We start from the raw sequence: 16,553 nt of genomic DNA on the forward strand, positions 1-16,553 counted from the left end.
AATGCTAATTTTCAAATGGATTATCCTGCATCATTTATTCTTATTTGACCCTCTTACATTGCTGGTTTAACATCTAATTGTTTTGTGGTTGATGTGAACATAGTGACTGTTTTCAGTTTTTAATTCCTAGAGATGTAGATGGCTACATCATATATGGTGTAGCATATTTTTAACCAACACTAAGGAAATACACACACACCCATACACACACAACCTGATACCATAAAGAAGGTAGACATTTGTTGCTGCTTTATGATCTTTGCAAAGACTAAGCAGATCTTGTGTGATTCTCTTTAGAAAAGCAAGGAAATCTGCGTATGCCTATATAATCTCAAAACAAAATTTTGAAAGCATAAAACTGAAAAGATTCATTAGGTGTTTTCTAAAACAGATATTTAAAAATGTATGTTTTTATATCGAATATCATTTTTATTACCATAGGGACAAAATCAAGTTCCCAAAGAAAAGGACAATCATATTTTCTAGTGAAAAAGAAAAATCGTAGAATGGTATTAATTTGTTTTTCCTGATAGGAAACATGGCCACAGGTTAGGGAAAAGAGGCTAAATGAAGAACATTTTATCAGGAATTATTATAGGAAAAAATGTGTGATGGGGTTGTTAATAGATTCAGCCAGAATTAAGGACAAAAACTGCTACAGAAAGTCAAGTACTTGATGTTGTCTAGGTTCACTGCTGTTAGAGGACATTGATGAAAAGACAGATAAAAATTACAATGAAAGGCTGTCTATGGCCCCTAGGTATCCTTTACAGATTCTAATTTGTTGTTGCCTCTCAAGTGTTTCAGTCTTTAAATAGCCCCATATTTTATTTACTCTAAAACCAAAATGACACCCAAAGGCCTTTTGGACCGGTGCACATTTGGGGAATAGAATACATTCCCCAGAGTGTTTGGCCAGTTTTGTTTTATTTTTACAAAGACTTTGAAATGTATAAGCGAAATAGCTTAAGCTTGTTACATCCTTGCTGTCTTTGTACCGTGCAACTTTGATTTTCATTCCATAATAAGGCTGGTTATGAAATAGAAAAAACATTGGCAGTCAGGGACAAGGCCACGGTGGAGGGGATTAAGGCGGAGACCATAACAAAGCCAGACGAAATAACTTTAATAGCTAACAAAGCCATTCAAGCTGCAGAGCTCCCGAAAACTATCAGTTCAGGTGAAGGGGAGAGAGGGAGCCAATCAGCTTACAGAGCCCAGAGCCCGCCAAAGTGAACTGTCCAAGTACAAGAGACCAATCAGCTCAGTCTCAGAGCCATTATAGTTCCTACATAGCCCTGTGGGGGGAGCGGGGTCATTCCATTTTCTGATCCACCCTCTCTCTGGAGAGCTTTTTCTCTTAAGCTTTATAATAAAACTCTACTGCTTAACCCTTGCCTCTCTGGTCTTCGTTCTTGTTCTTCGGGTAAATGAGACCACGAATCCTGGGAACACACCAGACACCGAATTCTTACATCAGTTATGATTTAAGTTTGGTTCCTACTATTGGGATACTATTGTATGTATGCCTCTTTGTTTTTCATCCCTTTGATATAATGATTTTAATTCCCTAATGGTAGACATATATTGTCAAACATGAGTCAAGAAATTATTAAAAACAATTTTACATATTTTTAATATAGAAAATTGAATAAAGTATAGAAAAATACATCTTTGATGTGATTAAAGAACAAAAAATTGAATCAAGTAAATTTGAAGATCTAATTGGTTTTATTGAGTGATTCATGAATCTGGCAGCATCCCAGCTAATAAATAGAAAGGTGCTCTGAGAAATACAAAATTGAAGATATCTATGGGCAGAAACTGAGCAGAACAAAAAGTTATTAGCAAAAGAAAAGAAAGGAATTCTAATAACTATGTACAGTCCTATACTTATCAGGGTGATCACTTCATATGTTATATAATGTCTAATCACTATTTTGTATACTTATAAACTAATATAAATCATATATCACTGTAATTTAAAAAATATTAACAGGTAATAAAAAAAATTTTTAGACAGATTGTTTCAGGCGTGGGCACCTTTCCTTGGGGTAAGAGTGGCAAGGTTCTTTTCAGGCAGATTACTTCACTCTTGTGACTCCATTTGGGGTCTGTGGTTTTCTCTTCAACAGATGCTTCCAAAATACTGCCACAGTAAGTCATGTGATTTCTTCCACCTACTTTTAGGTACATAGGTTTTTAATCTTTTGAAATCGTAATGCATTTCCATTATTTTATCACATCTCTTTGCCTAATGAGATAAATAATTAGCTTTGTTTCTGTATAATTTTCATGAACCTAATTTTAATGTCTATATTACGTACATTTAATATTAGGTTGGTGCAAAAGTAATTGCGGTTTTTGCAATTTTTAACTTTTTAAACCACAATTACTTTTGCACCAACCTAATAGATGCTTTAGAATATGAAAACTATTTCTCCCATAGGAACCTTAATTTCATTGTTTGTGACTTTTATTGTTAACACTGTGCTGAACATGTATGTGTACATTTTTTGATTCAGCCAAAATTATCAAATGCATTATATTTCTACTATAGATAAAGCACTGGGTTAGCCATTGGAAATAGTCAAATGATTAATAATTGGTCCTGTTCTCAACAAACTTATGTTCTAGACAGGGAGCCCATTAAAAAGGCTATGCACACAGAAAAAAATTTGTGTCTTTTCTTAATCCCACAATGTCAAAAATGCCATGATTAAAGATCTTAAAACCCTAATGAGAATAAAATAGATTTAAAAAATTATGAAAATAATTTGGTATAATTTTATATGTTATCAAATATCAAATAAATTTGATAATTACAAGGCCCATTAGTTAGTGTCAATAAATTAATTTCTATTCAAAATGTCTTGTTATTGTAAAACCCATTTCAAAGGATGCTTATAATATTTTTCTCTTCTTTGCATGGAGATTTCTTTTTTTCTTAAGTTAAAATTACCTGCCCTGTTCAAACTCATATTTAAACAAATATTTGCCTACCATAGAATTTCTTACTCCACATTTGTGGGGAGCCATGATTTCTCTGTACTTTGGAACTTTGAGAACTGGCTCAGTTTATGATTAACCTGTTCTAGCTCCTAAGGCATTGTCTTGCCTGCACCTGGAGGGTGCTTGCAGGCTGCTGAGGTATGCGATAAGAATGGCCGGTTTCTCAGACACAGAGCACAGATGGTTATCAGGATAATTGATGGTTCCTGTCTTGTGGAAATGGGATTTGGGATGCTTTTGTGATTTAGTTAGTTTCTGGTTAGGGGTTAACAATTTACTTTCTGTGAGGTAATGTACACTTGTGACTGCTAGTCTGCACGTACCCATAGGGTATATAAAGAGTGATTTTGAATAAAGACGGTGCTTCAGGATCACTGGAGACCGGCCGCATCATCATCATTTGTGAGTGTCTTTGTTCATTCCCACTCCCCCTTTCGGGCTTTTCGTTGACTTGTGGCTGCTGGTCGGCCACACACATTTTCCATTCAATTGTATAAATATTGTGGGAGCTTTTTTAATAATAATAATAAAAAAAAAAGTAATTTTCCTCCCACCTTCTAAGTTCTTCTAGCTGAACTAATAATAAAATCAACTGTAACAGGTTAAGAGGAGAAAATGGCCCAAGTTTATTATATGAATGTACATGTGGAGTTGTCATAATGAGACACAAAGAGGCGTTGAGCAGTTAAGGCTTATATGCCAATCTGGAGCAAAGGCGGGGAGCGGGTGAGGACTCTGGGATTTAAAAGGGGAAATAGTCAATTCACAGGTAGCCCGGTAAGAGCACAACACATGGCAAACAAATTCCTGTTAGTCAGTCCAGAAACAATGCGCCAAAGTGGAGAATCCAGCAGAACAGATTTTCACATATTCCTTCCTTTCTATCACCATACTTAATTCAAATCAGGCTAAGGTGAAAATCCTAAATTGAATATGCTAACGTGATTATGCTAAAGTTTCCTTCCTGAAGCAAGATTTTTCTATTTGAATTCCTTTGGATAGGAAGGGAGAGGTTCAAAGTTTCTTTCTGTGTTTTTTTTCCTTAATAATCAACTTAAAATCAAAATCCCAAAAGCTACACTTTGGGGTGACAAAATTTTGGTTCCCTTTAGTATACAACTTAATCTTAACTCCATAGTGACAATTTTTATAAGAACTTACCTATTATAATAAAAGAGGGTAGATCATTTCAACTTCAATTTTTTAGTGTCTCACAGGTTTTAGCTGGGTTCATTTTTGAAAATGCTGCAAATAATGCTGGAGAGGTTGGCTTTTTTTTCGTCTGCCTTTTATCTTTACCCCTGTTCTTGGTCTGTCATCTAAGCTTTATGTCCTGTGATGTCCTCGTTCTTTTTTCTAATTATTTGCAACTTGAATTACTGGAGAAAAAGCTATATGTGATCTCAAAGTCCTTTGACAATGAAATCTTAAAAGTCAAGTTAGAGACAATCAGTTGAGAAATTGAAAACATTTCACACTGAGAAATAGGCATGGAGTGACCCTTAAAATCTAAGAGAATTTGATACAATCAGAGGGCTATAGGAAGATAAAACTGTTTTTGCTTTTGTTTTTTTGTTTGCCATTCGTGGATTTAACATTAGAGTGATTGTATGAATAATAATAATAATAATAATAATAATAATAATAATAATAAAAAGACCTAAATATTTTAGATTATTTTTAATTATTAATTTTTCTTATGCTATGGAATGAGTTTGTTCAATCCATTCAATAATGCTATTGAATGAATCCAACCAATGGGCTGCCAGCCTAACTCATTATTACTCTCAGTCGATACTTGTTTTCTCTTAATAATTGAAAATAATCCACATGCCATATTTCTGCCTTCAGATGATATATTGCACTTCAGACAATGAAAGATAACGACTCTTGAGAGATGAGAAACAAGTGATGTGAGCCTCATGACTGCCTAGCTTACTTACTTACCTCTGTCAAAGTGAAAATTTACACTATTCAAAGTAAAATAGGCAAAGAAGACTTTATTCAAGGTGTGTCAATAAGAGATAGAGAATTGAATTCAACTTAGCTAAGGAAAAAAAAGATAACAATAAAATAGAGGATCTTTTAGCACTAGAGTGAGCTAATGAAGCAGTGCCATCTTGTGCAGCTCAGTGACAGAGATGCATTCTGAGAAATGCATTGTTAGGTGATTTAGTCATCGTACAAACATTCATAGAGTGTACTTATGCAAACCTAGAAGGTATAGCCTACTACAGACATAGGCTAGATGCTATAGCCTCTTACTCCTAGGCTGCAAACTTGTAGAGCATATTAATCTACAAAACAACAAGAGATTAAATCAAGCACAAGAAAAAAATGATGCAATCAACAGATATGGTGCACAAGAGACATATGAAGATGCTGCTTGAGTAACACAGCATACTGTTTGACAGCAAACTTTTTTTATAAGTAGAAAGTGTACTTTCTAAAATAACAATAAAAAGTATAGTATACTAATTACATAAACCAATAACATAATCCTTTATTATCAAGTATCATGCACTCTACGTAATTATGTGTGCAATACTTTAACCACTAACACATGAGTAATGCGTTGTGTTACCATGTTTCAATGGCTATGATGTCACCAGGTAATAGGAATTTTTGCAGCTCTATTATAATCTCAAGGGACCACCATAGTGTATGAGTCTGTCATTGATTGAAAAGTCATTATGCTGTGAATAATTGTAAGGAGGAAGACATTAGTGAGAGACTGATCAATGGGATATTATATTTGTGTAAATGGCAGTTATTGGGAATCAACAGTTGTTATTCCTGATTTTTCTCTGTGATTTGGCCATCTGTTTGCTAATTGGCACCCATTGTCTCCTACCCTCAAACAGAGACTGGGACAGTGGGTACTACCCACGGGGATATTGACATTTCAAAGATATGACTCTCAGACCCTTGAGAAAAATATTCTTGGGGTCCTAAAGCTGTCAAGAGCCTTCTAAGGAAGTTTACATGCATTTCAACGAAGCAGATAAAGAATTTGCAGTTACAAATTTTCTAAAGTAAATGCTCTAAGGGAGGTCAGGAAGAGGGCCAAGAAGAAACCCTCTATCAAGTTTAGCCCAGCTGAGAGGAAGTTTAAGAACATTTGGGTCACTGCCATGAGCGTTTCCTTGCCAATGAGCAGTGATGGAGAACCCATGCATAGTCTTCATGCTGAACTCTGTCTGATCCCTAATAAGGTACTACTATGCGTTGATTAAAATGAATGGAAAAAAAACAATAACCAGAGAGTGACATCATAGGAATGGCGGCAGCAGGGCGCACTTTTTGAGTTCTCCTCCAAATCTTATCGCAAAAGGGACATCTATAACCCATCAAAGGAATCTCTGCTCATCACGCAGAACAGCTAAGAGACTCTTGCAAGGATTACTTGAAGGTGGCAAATTGGGCGAGCAGCGGAAGAGGGAAAAACTCAATAGTAAAAAACAGTCTAATTAGAAAATTTTCAAAATACATGAACATATATTTTACCAAAAACTATATGCCAAAGGGCAAATAAGCACACAAAAAGATATTCAATGTCATTATCCATTAAGGAAATGCCAACTAAAAGCATAATAAAATATCACGACACACCTATAAGTATAGCTAACACAAAAAATAGTGACATCATCAAATGCTGGCAAGTATGCAGAGAAACTTGCTCAACATTGCTGGTGAAACATAAAAGTATACAGCTACTCTGAAGAACAATTTAAAAAAAATATTATAAACTAAACCTATGTACACGTACAATCCTATAGCTGCACACTTGGGCATTTATCCCAGAGTATACGAATACATATGTTCAAATAAAAACCTGCATACAAAAGTTCATAGCTCTATTCCTAGTAACTCCGAACCAGAAACATCCCAAAAGTCTTTCAATATGGGAATGGTCAAACGAACTTGTGTATGTGTAAGTTGGAATAACCTTCTGTAGTACAGGAATAAACCATGATACACACAACAATATAAACGAATCTGCAGCAAAGAGCTAATACCAAAAGGTTTCTTGGTGTATGATTCCACTGACATAACAATATTGAAATGACAAATTCATAGAAATGGAGAACACATATTCATTGCCAGGGGTGAGAAACTGGAGTGGGGGAGAGGGGAGAAAGTTGAGAAGGAAGGATGTAAGTTTGACTATAAAAGAGCAACATGAGGGATCCTTGTTTTGATGTAATTGTTCTGTATTTAAACTGTCAATATCTTTCTGGTAATATTGTACAATTGTTTTACAAGCTATTACCATTGGGAAAACTGGGTAAAGAATACCTGGGACATCTCTGTATTATTATTTTTTAAACTGCATGTGAAACTATAATTTTCTAAAATTTAAAACCTGGACAAACGGGACATCTATAACCTATCAAACAACTCTCTGCTCATCATGCAGAACAGCTAAGAGACTCGTGCAAGGATTACTTGAAGGTGGGCAAATTGGGCGAGCAGGGGAAGAGGGAAGGGAGCGGAGTGGACACACAGCCCGCATCTGCAGCAGTGGAAATGCGGCCCACATCTGCGGCGGTGGAAACGCTGACAGCAACCGCAGCTGCAGAGAGGCAGGGGATACCAGGATGGAACAGAGAACACAAAAGCCAGCAGGTGGGCTCTTTCCCTGTGTCCCACAGTTGACCTCTCCTGCCAAGGGGGCAGCCAGTTGGCCCTAAGTCAGACAAAGGACACAAACCCCTTACCTGGGCCCCTACCCCCGCTCTTCCAATCCTACCCCCACCCTTCTAGAGATGTAAACTGGCCCCTGAACTCAGGAGAAGTGTCAGATTACAGAGGAGCCTCAGTGCTCAGGCTCTGGGAAGACCTGCGTGCAGCTCTGACCCAGGGAAGAGGCTGGGAAGAGTGTGATTTTTGCTGGGCTAGGAGAGAAGAGAATCCTCCACAACCAGCCACCATCTTTTCTGGACTGCGGGAGGAATGTGACACAGCTCGGCTGGGAGAGAGAAGACCCCTCCATCCCCAGCCCCCACCCTTTCTGGCCTGCCTAGGGCAAGGCAATTACAACTGCAGAGGCACTCCCAGGGATCAGCAGTAGGCTGCAAACCCAGCTCTGGGCTTTCAGCAGCTCAGAAATCTCCCGCCCACCACACACACACACACACACACACACACACGGAAGAAGCGCCCTAAGACTCAGAAAAACTGGACACAGGGCTGGTGGTGCTACTCTCAGGGTGCATAGGTGCAGTCAAGAGCAGAAACTGCACTGACTTTGTAGAAACTATCATCCAGATCCCTCAGCCCTACGCATCTAAATCTGCAGTCCCAACATCACTCTGGGCACCAGGTGACTGGCTCTGCCTGCACAATACACAAAGGACACTTTGGTATAGCAGAGGACAACCTGGAGATTACTTAGTGGGCTTAAGCCAAGACTGGTGCTGCTTTTTTGTTTTTGTTTGTTTTTTGTTTTGTTTTGTTTCGTCTTTATATCTTTGATATTTTTGCCTGTGCTGAGTGTGGGTTGTCGGTTGTTTTTACATGTGAATGTATTTGACTTTTTCTTTGTTGTTGTTGTTGTGCTTGGTGATTTGCTTTGTTCTGAAATTGCCCTACCAAGGCCAAGCTTAACAGGCACAAGATTCAACACACCTAGAGGCCAACTCCAGACCAAACCAGAGTACTACCGGCTTTGACCTACAAGTGACACACCCAGACGGAATTCTCTACAGGCACAGGAGCCCACAGAGGCCAAACCACATTTAAGTGGTCAACCCTCATGCAACAGAACACCCTGCGGTGGACAGAGCCAAGTCTCACAACTAGTCAGCCTAGGAGTTAACCCCACCAGCTCACAAGCAAAAAGCAATTAAAGATCTTCTTTAACAGGACAATATACACAATGCAAGAGACACCTTTGGAGCACACACAGAGGAGAAGAACGAAGTAGTGCAAGTCAAATATAAAGAACACATACTACATAAGATAACCCAGCAAGAACTAAGAACTCTAGGGGATCTACCTAATACATCGAAGCAAACACAGGGAGTCAACCAGAATGGGGAAACAAAGAAATATGTCCCAAATAAAAGAACAGAAGAAACCTCCAGAAATGGAACCAAATGAAACAGAGGTAACCAACTGATCAGAGACAGAGTTCAAAACACTGAGGATAAGAATGTTTAAGGAGCTTAGAGATGACATAAAGAAGGACAGAGAAATCATAATGAGCAACCAGTTAGAAATAAAGAACACATTTACTGAAATAAACAACTCACTTGAAGGTATTAACAGATTACATGAAGCAGAGGATCGAATCAGCGACTTAGCAGACAAGTTAGCAGAGATCACCCAAACAGAACAACAGAAAGAAAAAAGAATAAAAAACAATGAAGATTGTTTAAGAGACCTTTGGGATAACATCAAATGCAACAATATGTGCATCATAGGAATACCAGAAGGCAAAGAGAGGAAACAAGGGATTGAGAACATATTTGAAGTAATAATGTCCGAAAACTTCCCCAACCTGATGAAGGAAACCAACATACAAGCCCAGGAAGTGCAGAGAGTTCCAACCAGGATAAACCCAAACAGGTCCACACCAAGACATATTATAGTTAAAATGGCAAAGGTTAAAGACAAAGAGAGAATCCTAAAAGCAGCAAGAGAAAGACAGAGGGTTACATACAAGGGAACTCCCATAAGACTATCAAATGACTTTTCTACAGAAAAATTGAAGGCCAGGAGGGAGTGGCAGGTGATACTCAAAGTGATGGAGAACAGAGGCCTATAACCTAGATTGCTTTATCCAGCAAGGCTATCATTTAAAGTTGATGGAGAGATAAAGAGCTTCTCAGAAAAGAATAAGCTTAAGGAATTTATTACCACTAAGCCAGCATTGCAAGAAATACTAAGTACTTCTATAAATAGAAGAAAGATAAAAACAATCTAACTACAAATTTTAAAATGGCAATAACTATGTACCTATCAATAATCACTTTAAATGTAAATGGATTAAATGCTCCAATCAAGAGACATAGGGTGGCTGAGTGGATAAGAAGGCAAGACCCTTGTATATGTTGTATACAAGAGACTCACCTCAGATCAAAAGACACACACAGGCTGAAAGTGAAGGGTTGGAGTAAGATATTTCATGCAAATGGAAATGAGAAAAAAGTTGGAGTTGCAATACTATATCTGACAAAATAGACTTTAAAATGGAGAACATATTAAAAGACAAAGATGGGCACTATATAATAATAAAGGGATTGATCTGACAAGAGGACATAACCCTAGTAAACATCTATGCACCCAACATAGGAGCACCTAAACATATAAAACAGATATTGACTGACATAAAGACAGAGATCAACAGTAACACTATCATAGTAGGGGACTTCAACACACCTCTGACCACAAGGGACAGATCTTCCAGACAGAAAATCAATATGGAAACAGCAGCCTTAAATGACACATTGGACCACTTGGATTTAATTGATATTTTCAGAGCATTTCACCCCAATGCTGCAGAATACACGTTCTTCTCAAGCGCACATGAAACATTTTCCAAGCTAGACCATATGTTAGGCAACAAAACAAGTCTTGATAAATATAAGAAAATTGAAATCATACCAGTTGTCTTCTCTGACCACAGTGCTATGAAATTAGAAATGAACTATATGAAAAAAACTGGAAGACACACCAATTCATGGAGGCTGAATAACATGTTACTAAATAATGAATGGGTCAAGCAGGAGATCAAGGAAGAAATCAAAAGATATATCGAGACAAACAAAAATGAAAACACGACAACCCAAAATCTATGGGATGCCACAAAAGCAGTCCTAAAAGGGAAATTCATAGCATTGCAGGCCTACCTAAAGAAATAAGAAAAATCACTAATCAACAGTTTATCTTCACACTTAAGGGATCTGGAAAAAGAACAGCAAAATAAACCCAAAGGGAACACAAGGAAGGAGATAATAAAGATCAGAGCAGAAATAAATGAAATGGAAATCAGAAAACCAATACAAAAGATCAATGAATCCAAGAGTTGGTTCTTAGAGAAGATAAACAAAATTGACAATCCTTTAGCCAGACTGATCTTGTGAAATAAGAACAAAGTGGGAGGTATAACAATACCTGAACATTATACTACAAGGCTACAGTAATAAAAACAGCATGGTACTGGCATAAAAACAGACACATAGATCAATGGAACATAATAGAGTCCAGAAATAAATCCATGCCTATATGGCCATTTAATCTACGACAATGGAAGCAAGAATGTTCAGTGGGGTAAAGACAGTCTATTCAAATAAATGGTGCAGGGAAACCTGGACAGACACATGCAAAAAAAATGAAGCTGGACCACCTCCTTACACCATATAGAAAAATAAATTCAAAATGGCTTAAAGACTTAAATGTAAGATCTGAAACCATAAAATTCCTAGAAGAAAATATTGGAAGAAACTTTACAGACATTACCCGAAGTGAGATTTTCACCGATATATCTCCTTGCGCAAGGGAAGTAGGAGAAAAAATAAACATGTGGGACTACATGAAACTAAAAAGTTTTTTCACAGCAAAGGAAACCACCAATAAAACAAAAAGGGACCCTAATGAATGGGAAAAGATATTTGCCAATGATATATCTGATACGGGGTTAATATCACAAATTTAAAAAAACTCACTCAATTCAACTCCAAAAAAAACAAACAACCCAATTAAAAAATGGGCAGAGGACATGAAGAGACATTTTTCTAAAAAGGACATACAGATGGCAAACAGACATGAAAAAATGCTCAAACTCATTAATCATTAGAGAAATGCAAATAAAAACCACAGTGAGAAACCACCTCACCCCAGGCAAAATGGCTATCATTAATAAATCAACAAACAAGTGCTGGCGCAGATGTGGAGAAAAGGGAACCCTTGTGCACTGTTGGTGGGATTGCAGATTGGTGCAGCCACTATGGAAAACAGTATGGCGGTATCTCAAAAATCTGAAAATGGAACTACCTTATGATCCAGCAATTCCACTCCTCAGTATCTATCTGGAGAAATCCAAAACTCTAATTCAAAAAACTTTATGCACTCCTATGTTTATTGCAGCACTATACACAATAGCCAAGACATGGAAACAAACCGAAATGCCCATCAGTAGATGACTGGATTAAGAAACTGTGGTACATTTATACAATGGAGTATTACGCAGCCATAAAGAAGAGAGAAATCTTACTATTTGCAACAACATAAATGGACCTAGAGAACATTATGTTAAGTGAAATAAGTCAGACAGAGAAAGACAAATACCATATGATCTCACTTATATGTGGAATCTAAAGAAAATAATAAGTGAGTGAACTAATCAGAAACAATTTTGGAGACAAAGAGGAAAAACTGAGGGTTGCTAGATGGGAGGAGGGTGGGGATAAGGGGGAAGGTGAGGGGATTTGAAAACAGTCAGTAACCACAAGATGACCTTGGGGTTCTGAAAATTAATTTGGGGAACATAATCAATAATGTTGTAAAGATTTTGTAGGGTATCCGATGGACACTTGTCTCATTAGGGAGACCACCTCAGGGATGATGTAGATGCCCGATCACCGCACTGTACACCTGAAGCTGAAGCTGAACAATAATGAACGTCAACTACAAGTTTGTATGTATATATATATATATATATATATATATATATATATATATATATATATATATGTGTGTATGTACTTACAAGAAGCAGAGTACAGCATTAGGAATAGAGACAGTGGAAATGTAATGGCTCTGTGCGATATCAGAGGGATAGTGGAAGGGGGGTGGGGGTTCACACAGTGTGAGGGATATAAATGATAAACGTCTAAGTATTGCTTTGTCTTGTGCACCTGAAACTAATTAAAAAAAATAAAATAACCAAATCTAGGCAGAATACTAGTGGCCTAGATCCTTCAGGAATGAAAGTTTGGGTCACTTCAAAAGGTAAAGAACCACAACCAGCTGAGATGTATACTGACAGCAAAGGCAATACACAATGGGAAGAAGCTAGATTAAATGGCCAAATGATCAGTCACAGAAACGAGGAGTGTAACTGTCATGTCATAAATGTTTGTTGTTTCTTATTTTGTAGTGAATGTGTGTGTGTGTGTGTGTATCATTTTCTTCTCTTATTAATTTATCACGTAACATAACATGCATTAACTTTACATCGTACTATTTAAGTATTGTTAACTTTAATTCATAGTATTTCAGTTATACGAAAGCATGGAAAAGAGTAAATACCATGCCAGGACTTTACCTCCTTTCCCTCCTTTTCTGGGGAAGGGGTTAGTGTGCTTTTGGTTGTACGCAGGATAGTTGTATCATGTTCGGCAGAATTATGACTTTGTTATTATTGTCTTTGTTTGGAGACTAAGTATAATTTAATAAGATGTGTTTGGGTGCAAAGTTGAGAAGAGGTGGACTTGTGATGGTCAGTTTTATGTCAACTTGACTGAGTCAAATATTTAGTTAAACATTACTGTGGGTGTGCCTGTGAGGGTCTTTGATTTGAATCAGTAGACTGAGTAACACAGATTGCCAAACTCAGTGGGCTTTGTCCAATCCATTGAAAGCCTGAATAGAACAAAAAGAGTAAGGGATTGGGGAAGGGGCATTATCATTCTGTGAGGGGTATAAATGTCTAACTATTACATTGTTTTGTACACCTGAAACTAATAAATAAATAAATAAAATAATAGAGATATTCAATAAAAAACAAAAAGAGTAAAGGAGCATATTCTCTCTCTGCCTCATTTTCTTCAAGTTCGGATATTAGTCTTCTCCTGCTTTTGGACTCAGACTTGGACCAGAGTTCATGCCATCAGCTCTCCTGGGTCTCCAGCTTGCCAACTGCAAATTTTGAATTAATACCTTATAACAAATAATTTATATATAAATTATATATAATTATTTATATATATTTATAGTTATATATAATTAATTATATATTGGATATATATGTAATTATATATTGGAGATATATATATATATATATTTTTTTTTCTTTTGATTCTGTTTCTCTGAAGAACCCTGACTAATATGTGTAGAGTCAATTTTTTTTCAAAATAAGTTAAATCATGCTCAAATTTAGAAAAATTATTTAAATATAACTGATATCAAAAGTTTGAAAGAGAACCCTGTAATATGAATACATTGTGATAGTTCAAGGGAAAATAATTTAACCCATTTAGCAATATCTAATAATTACAGACTGTTAAGGACTTACGATAGTTCTAACATAATAAAATAATTCTATTTAAATAAAATTAATATAGTCTACTTATCTCAAGTCTGAGTTAATTATATGATTTTAAATAAATAGAAAGAAAAGCACAATTGTTTGAAAATTAACTAATAATTGCATATGTTCCAAGCAATCACCAGATAATGGAAGTAGTCAAAAGTATGTACAGACCAGTTAAATTATTTTGTTTTGCAATGAAGAAACTAAGACACCTGCACACACACACACACACACACACACACACACACACACACACACACATCAATGTTCTTCAAAAAAAACAGAAACAAAGAGAGATATAAATATATACAGAGGATGCCAAAAAATGCATACACATTTTTAGAAAGGGAAAAACTATTAAAATTGTAATACTCAATATATACTGATAACAAAAGATAAATACAAGTCATGTGTATACATTTTTTTGGCACTCCCAATTTTATATATATACATATAAGATTTTTATAGGAATTGGCTAATGTGATTATGGAAGCTGAGAAGTCCCATGATCTTCCATCTATCTGCAAACTAGAGAATCAGGAAATATGATCTTGTAAATATGATGTCTGAGCCCAGAGGCCTGAGGACCAAGGTGCTGGTAGTACAAGTCCCTATCTGAGACTTCAAGCCCAAGACCCATGAGTGCCAATGTCTGAAGACAGGAAGAGATGGATGTCTCAGCTCTCTGGCCATCCCTTAGCCTCCTCAAGTTGGCACATAAAATTAACCATCTCATACATACATTTCCAATGCTTTGAAAACTTTATTGTCTTTTTAGCAAAAGGATCTATTAAATGAATCTTTGTATTTCTAATGCCAAATGTTTTTTATAGATAATATGCACTGATGATCTTATAGAATATACCTACTCAAAAAAAAGAAGACCAGAAAAAATATAGTTAACACTAACATCATTTGTCCCCAGATTTTGAGACAATGGATTAATAGTGTTTATCTTTCCACTTCCATATTTTTCAACTTGAAACAAAAAAATTAGCATGTTTTAAAATTTAAGTTCCAACTGAGTCTAATTTTGAAGGAAGGAAAAGACCAAAGTTGTAGCTTGATGATAGTCAGGCAGAGAGAGTAAATTTTCTGTTACTCAGCCTTTTAGCTCTATTTAGGCATTCAATGGATTGGATGAGGCCCACTCATATCAGATAGGATATTCTGCTTTACTCAGACTATTGATTCAAATGTTAATCTCTTCAAGAAACACTCTTACAGACACAACCAGAATAATGCTTTATCTAGGCAGTTCTTGGCCCCGTCAAATTAACACATGAAATTAACTATCATACTACATATCCCTTTATTGTCTCATTTGCAATATTCTATTATAGAAAAATTAATTTTCTCTCATTTGGTTTCATATATTTTCATTTGACATGTTTTTGGACTAAAGTTTAAAAATTTTATTATAACTCACATTTTTGCATTAAAAACTCTCTTTATAGACTAGAGTGTATTCACTGTAAACTCTGAGAATTTAGCTATGGGTTTATTTCCTTAAGCTTAATACTTACATTTATATGATGAATTTAATCTTCTGAAGTACAATCAAAAGCTAGTTTTTTATTCAATGTGCATATCTGAAGTAAAGACATCTATAAAGAAGTATATTTTGATATTCTAGAAGGAGGCATTAGGGGAAGACTATTCACAGCAGGCTTATCTTCAAAAGCAATTGGGAAGAAGTCTTTAAAATGAATAAGTATTCAAGATAACTTTTCTTTAATGGCAACAGTTGCTGAAAATTTATTTTAGCTATGAGAAATGAAGACTAGTATTTTTAGTTGTATAGCCTGATGCTAATGTGACTCTAAGTGTACTCCACAGTGACAGAAATTAAATGAAGTTTTTTCTGAGTAACTAAAACTACATATTGGCAAGTTAGATCTCGAACAGAAGCACAAAACAGAAATGAGTTCGAAATTTAGGTTGTAATATAAAACTGAGATTGGCTAAACATTAAAATGCTCATGTGAGTCTTCTTTTTTTCTTTCCTGAAGAGAAATAGATGTGTAGGTTATGCCACTTCATTGGTTTTATTGCCCAAAATCTTTCCTGATTCAGGAAATCCTTACATCTTAGAAATCACTCCTGTTTTGCTCATTTCCCTATGGAGTCTCATTCATCCCCAAATGGTGAGCCCCGCATCTGAGACTGCATGGACCTCTCTCCCACACAAATGTTACAAATCAACTTTCACCTGTAAATATGCATGCCTGTGTCATCCAGAAAACACAAACAAAATGTGGAAGGATGATAAGGAGTGCTT

This window comes from Rhinolophus ferrumequinum, chromosome 6, assembly GCF_004115265.2.
Source record: "Rhinolophus ferrumequinum isolate MPI-CBG mRhiFer1 chromosome 6, mRhiFer1_v1.p, whole genome shotgun sequence".
Classification (NCBI taxonomy): Eukaryota; Metazoa; Chordata; class Mammalia; order Chiroptera; family Rhinolophidae; genus Rhinolophus; species Rhinolophus ferrumequinum.